The sequence below is a fragment of the Neofelis nebulosa genome, chromosome 2 (genome assembly GCF_028018385.1).
Source record: "Neofelis nebulosa isolate mNeoNeb1 chromosome 2, mNeoNeb1.pri, whole genome shotgun sequence".
Taxonomy (NCBI): Eukaryota; Metazoa; Chordata; class Mammalia; order Carnivora; family Felidae; genus Neofelis; species Neofelis nebulosa.
Genome location: NC_080783.1, coordinates 190,179,085 through 190,193,959, shown reverse-complemented (window position 1 = coordinate 190,193,959; position 14,875 = coordinate 190,179,085). Strand labels below are relative to the sequence as shown.

The window sequence follows — 14,875 nt, the reverse complement described above, 5'->3', positions numbered from 1 at the left end:
CACTTTCTCTTGAGATTACGTCCTTCCTACTTCGTTGGTATTAAAGGATTCTTTTTGTGAAACCACGGTGGATAGAGAGTGGTAGTTATATTTTAAATATTGTTCCTGATGAAATGAAAACGTGGCAACCTTCTGTCATTCTCTGAACTTTCTTTTGAAGCTTTTAACTGGTTAATGAAATTCAAAACTATGAGAACCACTGACAGCTGGCGTGGAGAGGGTATTCTTGGCAGAGAGACCTGCATGTGCAAACACAAAGGTGCAGGGAACAGCACAGTGTATTCTGGAACCGCAAACAAGTAGCAAGAGTAGCAGGGACACCTGAGGAGAGGGGTTTGCAGTGAGTCTGAACAAGGGAGCAGAGGCCAAGTACTGGGGTGGGGTGGTCACCACGCTGAAATCCCCGCCCTCAACCTTTCAAAGGCCCAAAGTGACAGGGGAAGTCCCTCTGGCCTGAGCCTGAGCCCCAGGGCATCCCATGACCGTGCAGGATACGTGCGCGCGCGCGCACATGTGTGCACGTGCACATGCGCACAAATCCTTGGTGCAGAAAGGAGTCTTGGAAGAGGACAGCGTTAAGGACGAGAGGGGCCTGGCCTAATAAGTGAAGAGACACACAGGATGGAGAGAGAAACCAGGAAAGGCAGTGGGGAGAAAAGGAAGGAGAACCCCAGGACTATCTAAGTTGGGGGAGCAGAGACTGCATGTCTGGGCACAAGTGTGTGTGTGAGTGTGTGTGTCCCTGAGATCTTGCGTGTCTGTGTGTTTGTGCATTTGCACCCTACATAATGTATGTTTATTTCTTTCTTTTTTCTTTTTTTAGATTTTTTGATGTTTATTTATCTTTGAGAGAGACAGAGCATGGGCAAGGGAGGGGCAGAGAGAGAAGGAGACACAGAATCCGAAGCGGGCTCCAGGCTCTGAGCTGGCAGCACAGAGCCTGACGCGGGGCTCGAGCTCAGGAACCGGGAGATCGTGACCTGAGCCGAATTCGGTCACTTAACCGACTGACCCAACCAGGCGCCCCACATGTGCCTATTTCTTACACATGATACTTGAAGGTGGAGCTGGCGGAGGGCAAGTCCTTGAACCCATGCCCTTGTCAGCCTTGAGAGCACTCCAGCTGGAGTGCGGGGGCGGGAGAGGCCCTGTGGGGCAGGGGTGGCCTTTCCAGAGCCCTGCTCTCAGCCTGGCTTCGTCGGTAGAGGCTCAGTTTGCCTGTCTGCAACGCTCTCCACACCTCCCACCTCGGTGTCTCCCTCCGAGGCTGGTCTTGGGCTCCAGATGGCTCAGCTCACTGTGCCTGTGAGCAGACCGAGGTCAGCCTGGCTGCCCTCCTCAATGCCCACCTCCCCCCTGCCTCGGGTCCCCTCTTGCAGGTTTCTCCCGAGTCAGGCCTCTCTGATGGGGCTGGGTCTTGGAGAGCAGGCTTCCCCCTCAGTGCCTTGCCTTTGCCACTTGGCCTCTTGGCCCATGTCCAGGAGCCTGCCAGGGGGAGTTCAGCAGAGAGAAAAAGTGGGGCAGGGTGGGCGGTTGTGTCTGGGCGTGATGAGGGTACCCCGTGAGTGTGTGTCTGTGTAAGTTGGAGCATGACAGGTGTATCCGTGAGCAAATGGCATGCCCGTGTCAGAGCGCCCCTGGCAACGCTGATGTGTGAGTGTGTGCAAGACAAGACTGTGTGTGAAAGTGGGGGGGGGGGGGGGGCTGTGAGTACAAGCTCACATTTATCAAGCGCCCACTGTTAGGCAGGACACTAAGTGCTTCGCTCAGATTATCTCATTTAATAAGTGTGACAGCGTGTGAGAGGGTGAGAGAGGGGCGCAGAGGGCGGGTGGCTGGAGTCCTCGCGCACTGCGCCCCAGCAGAGCCACCCAGGCAGGTGTGAAGCGGGCCTCAGACCCATCACCATATGGAGGCCGGCAGCAGGAGGGAAGAGGCTATTCCCTGGGGTCCAGCCCGGTTCCCTGTCCCGTCCTCAGCTCTTCCCAGGGATGGGCTGACTCCCTCCCGGGACAGAAGACTGCCTGGTTCTTGTGTTCCCTCCCACTGTGCTTAGCACGGGCTTAACCAGGTGCTTAACCGGCCCCTATTCTTCCATAGAGGGCGAGGCAGGCCCTTGGAAACGTCTGTGCATTGGTTCAGCCTGGTCCTTACTCTGTAAATGTCACATGAAGGGGAGGAGAAGCCCCATGGGTCAGAAGCCAGGCCTCACAAACAAAGGAAGGAGTGGCTGCAGTTGTCTGAGCTGAGCCAAAACGGCTAAGGTGCCATTAGACTCACCCGAGGCCTCAGAGGCCCCTTCTTTGGCCCATTGCTTTATCCCACTCCCGTTTGGGTCTCAGGTAAAGTGAAGGTGCTTGGAAGTGAGCACTGGGGTCTCTTGTCACCCCGGTGGGAACACTGCAAGGATTTCTAGAGGAACAGTGACAGGAAGGAGGGGGAGGGAAGAGGGCGGAGGGAGGAATACCATGGAGGTAAATGGAGTCTTTCCTGTCCCCTGCATCAACCACCCCGTGGGGGCAGGCCAGCTATTCAGAGACATGCTCTACAAGTATCAGAAGACCCAGAACAGCAGCCGTGGGGAGGGCTTCCGGGAGGAAGCTGGCGGCCCTGGAACACAGGATTGCCACAGGGAGGGGTCGGAACTGGGGGAATAGTTCCAGGAAGGGCCAGCAAGTACGTTTGGGGGTCAAATGCACCTCCGAAAGAGCACGTCACCTCCCACCCCCTCCCTGAGATGGTAGTTTTCAGGAAAATACTAGTATTAGTTTATCATTTGTTGAGTATTTTGAGAGAAATACGATACTATTCCTACATGAGGAAATCAAGTTTCAAAAAGGCAAAGGTCCTTGTCCAAAGCCTCACACAGAACCAGTGCCGGGATCTGAACCCAGGGCTCGGCTTCAAGCCTCGTGTACTGACCAACTCGTGTCACACTGCTGCCCATGTCTCAAGCCCACCCCTGCTAGGTCTCGGAAGTTGTGGCACCAGCACGGGCCAGGCTTTGGGGCTCAAAACCTCAGCGTCCCCTCCACCACCACTTCCAGCAGGTGCCAGATCCTGAGTATCCTTCCTCCTCAGGGTTGCAATCAGACGGCTGTGGATTCCGATCCCAGCTCCATCACTTGTCAGCTGGGTGATCCTGGGGAAGTCACTTAACCTCTCTGTGCCTCAGTTTTCTTTACTGAGGGAAGGAGAATGGCACTTAGAGGATTGTGGTGAGATTTTTTATAAGTTTATTTATTTATTTTGAGAGAGTGAGGGAGGGGCAGAGAGGGAAGAAGAGAGAGAATCCCAAGCAGGTTCTGCACTGTCAACGCAGAGCGCGGCTGTGGGCTTGAACTCCCGAGCCATGAGATCGTGACTTGAGCCAGAGTCAAGAGTGGGACACTCAACCGACTGAGCCACCCAGGCGCCCCAGGGTTGTAGGGAGATTTTAACCAGTGAATGCCTGTAAGGAACGGAGCACAATGTCCAGCATAATAGATACTCAGGAAACGTGAGCTATTTTTATTTCCACTAAACTACATGCTGTTCTTGTAACTGTCCTATACAGGGACCTGTCACTCCTGCCTCATACCTTGCAGATGAACAAGGCAGACTGGCCGGAAATTCCAGAATACATCATGCTACCTGCACCGGTCTGGCTCAGGCTACCGTAACAAAGCCCACAGGCTGGGGGCTTAAACAATGGAAATTTATTTCCTCACGGTTCTGGAGGCTAGAAGTCCAAGATCAATAAAAAGTGTTGGCAGGTTTGGTTTCTCTGAGGCCTCTCTCCTTGGCTTGCAGACACATGGCCTTTCCTCTGTGTGTCTTTTCCTGTCTCTTTGTGTGTCCAAATTTCTTCTTCTTATAAGGGAACCAGTCAGATTGGATTAGGGCCCACCCATATGACATCATTCAACCTTAATTACTTCTTTAAAGGCCCTATCGCCAAATACAGCCACTTTCTGAGGTATTGGGGTTTAGCGCTCTAACATACAAATATTATGGGGGACACAGTTCAGCTCATAATATGACGTTCCTTTTCCTGGTGTTTGCTCGTGTTGCCTTTCTCTCTGCCTGGAACACTGTCCACATTCTCTCCTCCCATCCCCTGAAGACAGCCTCCTACTCATCGTCTAAAACTCAGAGCATCACCACCACCAAGAAGGCTTCCTGGCTAGACTGCTATCTCCTCTGGCCTCCTACTGCACCCTACCCATATCATGGCAGGCACCACACTCTAAGAACTGTCTTTTCATATTGCCTGTATCCCCTGCTCAGGTAGATGTCTATTGTTTTGATCTGTACAGCATTTTCTCTGCCCCTTCCTCACATGGAAGAAATGACACTCCCACTGGTACCTCCCCTCCTCACGGCCTCATTTAACCTTTCACCTCCTCACAGGGCCCATCTCCCCGGTCACCCTGGGGGTTAGGGCTTCAAGATATGAATGAGGGCAGGGGGGACACAAACATTCAGTCCACAACAGTTGGTGAGAATGTGGAGGAATTAGGACTCTCATATCTTGTTGGTGGGAATGCAAAATGGGGCACCAAATCATGGTTCCTGCTGCTTGCCACTGGGATGAGCATGTGACTCCTTCCTTGAGCTTTTCGTCTGTGAATGCTGGGTGAGAAGATACTTCCATTTCCCCTGGGGTCCAGAACGATGTAAGCCTGGAGCTTTGTGTGGCCGTGCCCCACTCTCCTCCCACCATGAAGGGCCTCAGAGGAAACACCTACTGTGGGCCAGATTCTTGAATGAACTGTAAACATTTCATGTTTCATTTTCTAGTGTTTGGGATAAGTAACACATTGAAATGGTTCAAAAAATCAAAATAATATATAAAGCTATACAATGAGAGTGCTCAGTTTTATTCCTGTTCCTGACCCACCTCCGGCCACATGGCTAATCGCTTTATTTCCTGTAGATCCTTCAAATGGTTATTTATGGCAATATAAGCAAATAACAATTATATGTGTGTGTGTGTGTGTGTGTGTGTGTGTGTGTGTGTATTATTATCTCTCTCTTTTTTTAAAGCAGTGGCCTTTGGATCTGAAAGTGTGGGTTTCAGGCGCACCACATTTTTTCCTGATGTTTATTTATTTATTTATTTATTTGAGAGAGAGAGAGAGAGAGAGAGAGAGAGAGACAGAGCAAGACAGAACAAGCACAAGTGGGTGGGGGAGGGGCAGAGAGAGAGAGAGAGAGTGAGAGAAAGAGAGAGAAAACCTCAAGCAGGGTCTGCACTGTCAGCAACCAGCCCGATGTGGGGCTCGATCTCGCAAACCATGAGATCATGACCTGAGCTGAAATCAAGAGTCAGACACCAAACTGACTGAGCCACCCAGATGCCCCTCTCCCTCTTTCGTCAAAGAAAGGATACTATACACACATATACTATATCATATAGTATTATATATAGTTCTACACCTTGTTTGTTTTCCTTTACCAATATATTCTGGTATGCTTTCTATAAAGTACCCTGTGACCCTTCTCTTTTTTACAGCTGCATAATATTCCAATGTGGGAATGAACTACACAGTTCCTGATGATGAACACCAGGGTTATTTCCAATCTGTTGCAACCAGTAGGCTGTGTAGGTATCGTTTTACATGAGTATAAGAATATATGTGGGCTTAATAAAAAAATGATAAGCCAATTGAAACAGCTGAGCAAGGTATTTGAATATACATTCCTCTAAAGAAGATACACGAATGGCTGATAAGTGCATGAAAAGATAGTCACCATTGTTAGCCATTAGGGAAACCCAAATCTAAACCACAATGAGATACCACATCCACGAGGATGGCAATAATCAAAAAGACAGACAATAACAAGTGTTGGTGTCTTAGCCTACTCAGGTTACTATGACAAAAATACCACAGACTGGTTGGTTTAAACAACAGAAATTTATTTCTCGTAGCTCTAAAGGCCAAGAAGTCCAGGATTAAGGTGTTGGCCAATTGGTTTCTTGTGAGACTTCACTTTCTGGTTGTAAATGGCTGCCATGTCACTGTGTGCTCGATGGACTCTTTGTGCACGTTCAGAGAAAGGAGAGATAGCTCTGCTGTCTCTTCTTATAAGGGCAGCGATCAGATTAGAGTTCCACCATTAGGACTTCATTTAACCTTTCACCTCCTCACGGGCCCCATCTCCAAACATAGCTGCACTGAGGGTTAGGGCTTCCGCATATGAATTTGGGAGGCATGAAAACATTCCATCCATAATAGTTGGTGAGACTGTGGAGAAATTGGAACTCTATACCTTGTTGGTGGGAATGCATAATGGTGCAACCACCTTGGAAAACAGTTTGGAAGTTGTTCGAAATGTTAAACATGGAGTTATCCTTTGACTCAGAAAGTCTACTCCTAGGTAGATATCCAAGAGAAATGAAAACATGTGTCCACGCAAAAACTTGTACGTGCATGTTCATAGCAGCATTATTCATAACAGGCAAAAATAGAAACAATCCAAATGTTGGATTCATCAACCGGTGAATGGGTAAACATGTGGTATATCCAGATAATGGAATATTATTAAGCAATAAAAGCAATGAAGTACTGATCCATGCTACAGTATAGATGAAACTTGAAAGCATTATGCTAAGTGAAGGAAGCCAGCCACAAAGGATGACATTTGTATGAATTCCATTTATATGAAATTTCCAGAATAAGCAAATCTGTGGAGAGAGAAATCAGATTCGTTGTTGTCTGGGGCTGAGGCAATTGGTAGGAAATTACGGGGATTGCTAATAGGTATGGAGTTTCTTCCGGGGGGGCGGGGGGGTGGAAATCTTTTAAAATAGGTTGTACCACTCTGTGAATAAACCAAAGTCATTATATTTTACAGGTTAAATGGGTGAATTGTGTGGTATCAGAATTATAACTTGAAAGAACTGGTTTTTTTTTTTTTTTTAATTTTTTTTTCAACGTTTTTTATTTATTTTTGGGACAGAGAGAGACAGAGCATGAACGGGGGAGGGGCAGAGAGAGAGGGAGACACAGAATCGGAAACAGGCTCCAGGCTCCGAGCCATCGGCCCAGAGCCTGACGCGGGGCTCCAACTCACGGACCGCGAGATCGTGACCTGGCTGAAGTCGGATGCTTAACCGACTGCGCCACCCAGGCGCCCCAAATAGAAAGAACTGTTGATCTAAATAGAGTCCCAGAACTGCAACTGCTGGGCAAAAGGGTAAATGCATTTAAAATTTGATCAGTATTGACACATGTGGCTAGAAGTTTCTTACATTTTTCATTCTCACTAGCGATACATAAAAGTGCAAGGTGGGTACTATTATCTCTATTTTATACAAGAAACTGAGGCCTGGGGGCGCCTGGGTGGCGCAGTCGGTTAAGCGTCCGACTTCAGCCAGGTCACGATCTCGCGGTCTGTGAGTTTGAGCCCCGCGTCAGGCTCTGGGCTGATGGCTCGGAGCCTGGAGCCTGTTTCTGATTCTGTGTCTCCCTCTCTCTCTGCCCCTCCCCCGTTCATGCTCTGTCTCTCTCTGTCCCAAAAAAAATAAATAAAAAACGTTGAAAAAAAAAATTTAAAAAAAAAAAAAAAAAAGAAACTGAGGCCTGGATAATCCAATATCACGCAATAAATAATATCCAAGATGTAATAAATCAGCTGGTGCTCTGTTGCATCTTACTTATTTGGTGTTTTTCCTTTTTTTCTAAAATTTTTTTTTTTAACATTTATTTATTTTTGAGCGACAGAGACAGAGCACGAGTCGGGGAGGGGCAGAGAGAGAGAGGGAGATGCACAATCTGAAGCAGGCTCCAGGCTCTGAACTGTCAGCACAGAGCCCAACGTGGGGCTTGAATTCATGAACCTGAGCTGAAGTCAGGTGCTTAGCCGACTGAGCTACCCAGGTACCCCCCATTTGGTGTTTTTCCAACAGTCATTTGATCTTCTAAAAACAAGAAGAATTTTTGATTGCATTGATTTTCTCTATGATTTTTCTGTTTTTTATATCATTGATTTATGCCCTGATGTTTGTTATTTCTTCTTTTCTGCTGGCTTGGGCTTAATTTACTCTTCTTTTTCTAGTTCTTAAGGTAGAAGCTGATGACACTGATTTGAGACCTTTCTTGTTTTCTAATTCAGGTGTTTAGTCCTATAAACTTTTTCCTAAGTATGTTTCTTAGTGTCATTTCACAAATTCTGATATATTGTATTTTCATTTTCATGCAGTTGAAAATACTTTTTTTTTTTTAGAGAAAGGTCTTAAACTTTTTTTTGAACATTTATTTATTTTTGAGAGACAGAGAGAGACAGAGCATGAGCAGGGGATAGGCAGAGAGAGAGGGAGACACAGAATCTAAAGCAGGCTCCAGGCTCTGAGCTATCAGCACAGAGCCTGATGCGGGCTCAAACCCATGAACTGGGAGATCATGACCTGAGCTGAAGTCGGATACTTAACCAACTGAGCCACCCAGGCACCCCAGCTCAAAATATTTTCTAATGTTCTTTATGATTTCTTCTTTGGCCCATGGGATATTTAGAAGTATGTTAATGAGTTTCCACATATTTAGGGGATTTTATAGATATCTTTTTATTATTGATTTCTAATTTAATTCTATTATAGTCAGAGAACATACTTTGTCTAATACTAAATTTATTAAAACTTGTTTTATGGTCTAGTTTGGTAAATGTTTTGTGTGCATTTTAGTAAAGTATACTCTACTGTTGTTGGGTGAAGTGTTTTATAAATGTCAATTAGGCCAAGTTGATTGACAGTGTTTATGCCTACTATATTCTTGCTGATTTTCTGCCTGTTTATTCTATTGATTACTGAGAAAGGAATATTGAAGTATCCCCATCTATAATTGTAGATTTTCTCATTTATCCTTGAAATTCTATCAGTTGTTGATAGAATTTAAATTTATACTTAAAGTAGTTTCTTGGGGTGGCTGGGTGGCTCAGTCAGTTGAGTGTCCAACTCTTGATTTTACCTCAGGTCATGATTCTAGGGCTGTGGGATTAAGCCTAGCATTGGACTTCATGCTGAGTGTGGAGCCTGCTTGAGATCCTTTCCCTCTCTGCCTCTGTCCTCTCTCCAACTCACACTCTCTTTCTCTCTAAAATAATAATAATAATAATAAAATAAAGTAAGTTTCTTATAGGCAACATGTAATCAGATCTTGCTTTGGATAAACAGTCTGACAATCTTGGCCTTCTAATTATGTTTTTTTGACCATTTACAGTTAATGTGATTATTAATATGAATGGGTTTAAATCTACCTTGCTATTTATTTTCTCTTTGTCCCATGTGTTCCTCATTCCCCTTTTCCCTATTTTTCTGATTGTGTTTTTTTAAATATCATTTTATGTCCTTTATTGTTTTAATTGGTTATATATGTATATATTTCTTGGTGGTTACTTTGGAGTTTATAGTATACATCTTTAATTTATCCCAATCTATCTTCAAAAACTATTATACCACTTCATGTATGGAATAAGAATCCTATAAGAGTATGTGCTTTCATTTCCCCCAGCCTTTATGCTATTGTTGTCACACATTTTCCTTCTATATGTGTTATGAACCGAGAATACTCGTTATGTGTTTTTGCTTTAACCAATAAATTATTTTTTTTATTTAAAAAAATTTTTTTAACGTTTATTTATTTTTGAGACAGAGAGAGATAATGCATGAACGGGGGAGGGTCAGAGAGAGAGGGAGACACAGCATGTGAAACAGGCTCCAGGCTCTGAGCTGTCAGCACAGAGCCCGACGCGGGGCTCGAACCCACGGACTGTGAGATCGTGACCTGAGCTGAAGTTGGACGCTCAGCCGACTGAGCCACCCAGGCGCCCCTAAATTATCTTTTAAATATATTTTTAAATAAGAAAAAAAGTATTTGACATTTTGCCCCATAGTTATCATTTCGGGAGGTCTTCCTTGTTTTGTGTAGATCCGGGTTTCTATCTGGTATTTTTCCTTTGGTCTCAAGGACTTCCTGTAGCATTTCTTACAATGCAGTTTTGATAATAATTATTATTTCAGCTTTTTTTTTTAATCTTGGAAGAAGTCTTATTTCACCTTTGTTTTGAAATACATTTTCAGTGGGTACAGAATTCTAGATTGATGGGGGCTTTTTGTTTTATTTTTACATTCCATACTTTAAAGATGTTTTACCACTGTCTTCTGACTTGAATTGTTTCTGATGAGAAGCCTGCTGTCATTCTTATCTTCATTTCTTTGTATGTAATCTGTCTCTTTTTCTCTGGCTGTTTTCGGATTTTCTCCTCATCACTGGTTTTAAGCAATTTTACTGTTACAAAGTTATAATAATAAGCTTGCCTTTGTGAAGTTTTATTCATGTTTCCTATACTTGATGTTCTGTGAGATTTTTGATCCCCTGGTTTAGTTTTTATCAAATTTGAAAATTTTGACTATTATTTCTTCAAAATATTTCTGCTCCCCTCCTCTTTTGGGGACCCCAGTTACAAATATACTAGGCCTCTTAGAGTTGTCCCACAGCTCATTGATGATCTGTCCATGTTTAAAAAATTTTTTTATTCTCTATATATTTCATTTGGGATCTTTCTATTGCTATGTCTTCAAATGTACTAATCCTTTCTTCTGTGCTATCAAATCTGTTATTAATCCTTATCAGTGTATTCTTCACCTCAGACACTGTATTTTTCATCTCTAGAACTTAAATTTGGCCTTCCTCCCTCCCCACACCCATCCCAGTATCCACGTAACGTGATCAGTCGTTACTTTAGCTTCCTGAGCATATGGAATATAGTTCTATTGTTTTAATATCCTTCTATGCTAATTCTATCTTCTGTGTTATTTTGGGGTCTGTTTCTTTTTTCTTTTTTTTTTTTTAACGTTTATTTATTTTTGAGACAGAGAGAGACAGAGCATGAGCAAGGGAGGGGCAGAGAGAGAGGGAGACACAGAATCTGAAACAGGCTCCAGGCTCTGAGCGGTCAGCACAGAGCCCGACGCGGGGCTCGAACCCACGGACCGTGAGATCATGACCTGAGCCGAAGTCGGACGCTTAACCGACCGAGCCACCCAGGCGCCCCTTTGGGGTCTGTTTCTATTGATAAACTTCTCCTTATCAAGGATTGCATTTTCCTGCTTTTTTTTTTTTTTCATGTATGCTAGTTTTAGGTTGGATTCCAGACATTGTGAATTTTACCATGTGTGCTGGCCATTTTAATGTTCCTATAAATATCCTTGAGCTTTGTTCTAGGATGCAGTCAACTTACTTGATACTTGAAAAAGAGTTTGATTCTGTTGAGACTTGCGTTTCAACTCAGGTCCTTAGGCAGGACTGTTACCTTTTTTCCCACTCCTGAAGCAATAGCCTTCTAAGGAATCAATTAGATGCCCCATGACTTACGAGGTTTTTCACTCTGATTGGCAGGGATACAAACCGAATGGTCTTGTGTGTACTTTGCAAACTGTTTCCTCTGCTCCTTTGGGATGTTCTTTCCTCCAATTCTGATAGTTTCCTCACACACAAGCGCCGTTCAATATTCAGTTGAAGGCTTGAGGGGGACTCTCTGTAGATTTTTGAGGCTCTCTCTCTCTCTGTAAGGCTCTCTTCTCTGCAGTTCTCTGCCCAGTGAACTCCAGTTGCTTTGGCCTCCCCAGACTCCTTGCTCTATCTTCTTAACGCAGAGACAGCTGGGACCCCGCTCCCTGTGCTGCAGCCTGGAAACTCTCCCCAGGCAGAAGCTGGCAATCGTAGGGCTCACCTCATTAGTTTCTCCTCTCTCAGGGCTTGCTATTTTGTGCTGCCTGATGTTCAATGTCTGAAAACTGTTGTTTTGTATATTTTCTGTGGGTTTCAGTTGCTCAGAACAGAGGGTAAATTGACTCCCTGTTGCTTGCTCTTTCCAAAAGTGCTATAGCTACATTTTAATATGTAGCTATGACTGTGATCTTAAATATTAGATATGACTAACCCATTTTACAGATGAGGAAAATTGAGGCTTAAAGAAGGCGTTACAGAAGAGTTGGGAGGCAGAATAACGTGACACGTAAAAAGATGGATTGTTTGACTCTCAGATTCCCCATTTTTAGTTGTGAGACCTTGGACAAATTGTCTAGCCTCTCTGTGCTTCATTTTCCTCACTTGTATCAGTGGGATGATAATAATAAAAACGACCTTATGGGACTGTTATGAGGATTAAATGAGTTAATATATATAACTGCCATATAGCTACTATGTAAGTATGCGTTATTATTATCAGGGCAGAATAGTTGACAAATCTAGCCGAGTGACAAGCAGACTCATCTTGAATTCCAGCTCCATCACTCGCTCACTCCCTGTGAACTCCTCGCCCTGTGCATCAGTCAAGGTTCAGTTGGAGAAGCCGGGCCACTAAGGAGGTTCTAACCAGAACCGTGCCGGAAAGAGCATTCTGGGAAATGTAGCCCAGCTGAGCCGAGGTGACACGTCGCAAAGCCCGTCACACCATGCCACTTCTCTGCGCTGAGAATCGAGTTCCTCATCCGTGAGATGGGATAGTAACTCATGGAATGAAATGAGATGATGCACCTGAAGCCCTTGACACGTCGTCTGGGTTCAAGAAATGGTTCTTACTGCCCGGGATCCCACTGCTAATAACGGCAAGAGGCATGAGCTATCCCCAAAGCCTGTTGCTCTCCCCCTTTTGCCGTGCTGCCTCCCCGTGCCGGGCCTGGAAGTATGGAAACGAGGAGGACAGTTCCTATCCCCGGACAGAGGGGTAGGCCAGGGGCACGAGTAAGTGTAATAGGGGACAGGAAAAGGAAAGCGGTCACCGTGAATGGGACCGCCCACAAGACTGGCACTGAGCTGGATCCTCTACAGGGAGAAGCGGAGGAAGGGACCAGGATTTTCTGCATGCCTACTGTGTGCCAGGCACTGTGGGAGGCACTTTACGTGACCATCGCAGCGAGTCATCACAACCAAAAAATGAGCTAGGTAGTATTATTATCCCTGCAATACAGACAAGGGAACTGAGACTCAGAGAGAGTAAGTCCCCCGCCCTTGGTCACTCAGTGACCACCTGCCAGAGCCCCCGCGTCCCCGGAGACGGCTAGAGTGGCGGTGGAAGCGGCAACGTGGGGTCATCCCGGAGGCGGTGGCTCTCCGGAGCTGGCAGCCAGGGCTGGCTCCGCGCCCCGCCAGGCCGGCCTCTGTGCCCGTGTCTGCCCGTGGGCGGCAGGCGCTCTGGTGGCTGCAGTGCCGTGGTGGTGGCAGCGGCGGGCGGCAGCAGGGAGACAGTCACACCTCGCTGTTTTGTAAACTGTTTCTCACAGCTTGTTTGTTCCGGGTTAGGGCTGGAGCGGCACCGTATGGAAGTGTGACTCATTGTTTAATGTGGCAGCTCATTAGCAGATCTTGTTGCTGCCTCTGATTTCTCTGCTCCCGCTAATTGGAGAGCCCAGTGGGGCCCCGGCTTCCCGTGAAGAACAAGCCAGTCCCCAGGGCTCCAGCCGGCCCTTGCCCCTCCGGCTCCCGAGGAGGCCACCCCACGCGGTGGGCACTGGAATCAGCCAGGCTGGGTTCAAATCCCAGCTCATCCCGGCTGTGTAACCTTGGGCAAGGAGCCTGGTCCGCCCCTCTCTGAGCCTCGGTTTCCCTACCCAGCCGGTGGAGGAAGTAGTGGCCACCTCATCAGAGTGGGTGGGAGGAAGAGTAACCATAAAGTCTCCTGGCGCATAATAGATGCTCAGTAAGTAGGTGTTGTAGTGCTACTATCATCAGGCCAGAACCTGAGGGAACCCCTCAGTCCTGACCCCCTGGGGCAGCCACCCAGGCCAGAAGAAGTGCGAGGCTCCAGGTGGGAGGACATATTCGCTGCAGGTAACCTAACAACACTTCTTCCTCGCATGCTGTCCCTCCTCAGGCAGATCTGCCAGGCTCCGTCCACCCTCTGCACCCCTGGAAGGGGGAGCCACAGTGCGGGCCCAGCCTTGAGTGGGGGTCGGCCTCCCTGGAGCTCTCCCTCAGGCCCCTGTTCTCATCTTTGAGCCACCCAGAACACGTCTGCTCCCTGGGCCCCAGGACTGTCCTCTGCTCTTTGGAGACAGCGGCCACGCCTCTCTCCACATCCTCTCTCCAGGTGGAACCTGGGTCCCTTCCGTGACATGGGTCATGGGGTCGCGGGATGCAGCCCCAGTTGACGGCGATGTCAGCGGTGCCCCTGGAGGTGTGCAACGCTGTGACCTCCTTGTGGGTCCCTTTCCCAGTTTCCTCGTTCTGTCTGGATATGCTCCTCCCTGCCCTACCCTTCCCTTTGAGACCCGCCCTGTCCGATAGCAATATAAAGTTAGCCCTGTGTGTATCTTTAAATTTTCTATTTTATTTATAAAAGCCTTTTATTTATAAAAATAAGAAAAAAATCGGCAACGTTAATTTCAAACCATATTGAATATAACCTAATACATCCGAAGTAGTATCATTTCAACATATAATCAATATAAAAATCATTAATGACAAATCTCAAACTTTTTTTCTTTTCATACTGTATCAGATGTGTTTTTACCCGTACAGCACATCCTATTTGGGACGAGCCATGTTTCAAGTACTCAGTAACCACATGTGACTTGTGGCTATGGTGTTGGACATATGTGATGCACTTCTGGACTCTAGCTCTATTAATGTGGTCGGAGCTGGCTTGGGCATTGTGGCTAACACATCACTCTGATTCAGGAGGAAAGAATAAACTGGTCCCTGAGAGTGAGGGCATCTGGCTGTCGGGAGGTCCGGGACCCCATCTGGGTTCTATTACCAGCTCACTCCACACGTGACTGTGGACAAGTCACTCCTCTCCTCCAGGCCCCAGAATCCTCATCTGACAAATATGAGGAGTTCTCTGGGTGTTCTGTCTATGTTCTCTTATGTATTTCTTAGGAAAGCCCCATGAT

General features: G+C 46.4%; 1 long non-coding RNA gene across 1 annotated transcript; it reads left to right on the top strand.

Annotated features, from left to right (window-relative positions):
• Window positions 1-5,243: 5,243 nt before the first annotated feature.
• On the top strand, window positions 5,244-13,669 carry LOC131504915 (uncharacterized). The gene is made up of 2 exons (XR_009258185.1): window positions 5,244-5,587; window positions 12,267-13,669. It is a non-coding gene; the product is annotated as an uncharacterized LOC131504915 (long non-coding RNA).
• Window positions 13,670-14,875: the final 1,206 nt, after the last annotated feature.